The sequence below is a fragment of the Ricinus communis genome, chromosome 3, assembly GCF_019578655.1.
Source record: "Ricinus communis isolate WT05 ecotype wild-type chromosome 3, ASM1957865v1, whole genome shotgun sequence".
Lineage (NCBI taxonomy): Eukaryota > Viridiplantae > Streptophyta > Magnoliopsida > Malpighiales > Euphorbiaceae > Ricinus > Ricinus communis.
This window is the reverse complement of record NC_063258.1, coordinates 10,318,198-10,319,317: the sequence shown is the minus strand read 5'-3', so window position 1 is coordinate 10,319,317 and position 1,120 is coordinate 10,318,198.

Below are 1,120 nucleotides of genomic sequence, written 5' to 3'. Positions count from 1 at the left end.
ATCGATGATCACCTCAAACATGAAAGGAACCAAAACACGTGTGATTATGGCATAAAACAAGATAACTATACAATGCATATCAAGCAAGTTCTAGAAATAAGAAGAATATAATGCACACTCAAACAAGAAAAAGGAGCATTTATGATGTATACTCAATTAGGTTCAAAACTCACAATTTAAGTGTGTACATTTGCATAAGGTGTCTAAATACCATCAATCAAATCATCATTTAATTAATTCATACACAAATCCAACAACTAATCAAATTCAAATTAATCGACTTAAAGAATGGTCAAATAACACTTATTTAACCCAACCACTATGATAAACTAAAAATTGCCCAATAATATTCTAAAAGCAACAAGCAACAAGGAGGAAAAATCTCATGCTCATAATTATAACTATCAATCTTTCAAAGATAAATAGAAAGCTAATGAACATCCTAAAGGGTCCCAAATCTATACATCATCAATAATACACTATATAAAAATCAGAAAATATAAGAAAAGAAAAGCCAAAACAACAGTTTACCCACCCTACACTTGAAGGACACACCGCCTACAAAGTGTATAAAAGAGTCAAAGCAACATAACAAGTACAAGAAAAAGAGATAAATACGAAGAGATACCCCTATTCATCTTGTTGGGCTAGTGGTGGTAGTGGAGCCGGTGCTATTGGAGAAGGTGCATCATCGACCGCTAGAGGTGGAAAATACTCGCCAAAATTAGCAAAGTCAAATCGCCCATCATATTCCCCATGCAAGATTGCCTCTATCTCGTCTTCCCAGGTCTACAGCCTCATGTAGCAAATCCGAATCTACCTCCGCATAGCATCAAAGTGTTGGAACCGCGCCTAACCTCCTTGAAACTCGCCGAACTCCGCTCCGTGTGGTTGCCGCATGTCAATGATCCGATCAAATCTTGCACGCCTCATTAATTTGCACACTAGATGGAAGAGTAGCCATGAGGATGAAGGCTCTGGAGGAGCCATGAATGTTTGCGGTGTCTAGGAGCTCCCCCCGCCTCCTCCCAAGCCGCCCTTGACCATCGACCAAGAAGTTTGTACCGGGTCCTAGGGCCCCCGTCCTCCCGGGGTGATCATCCTCATATGCCGATAGTAG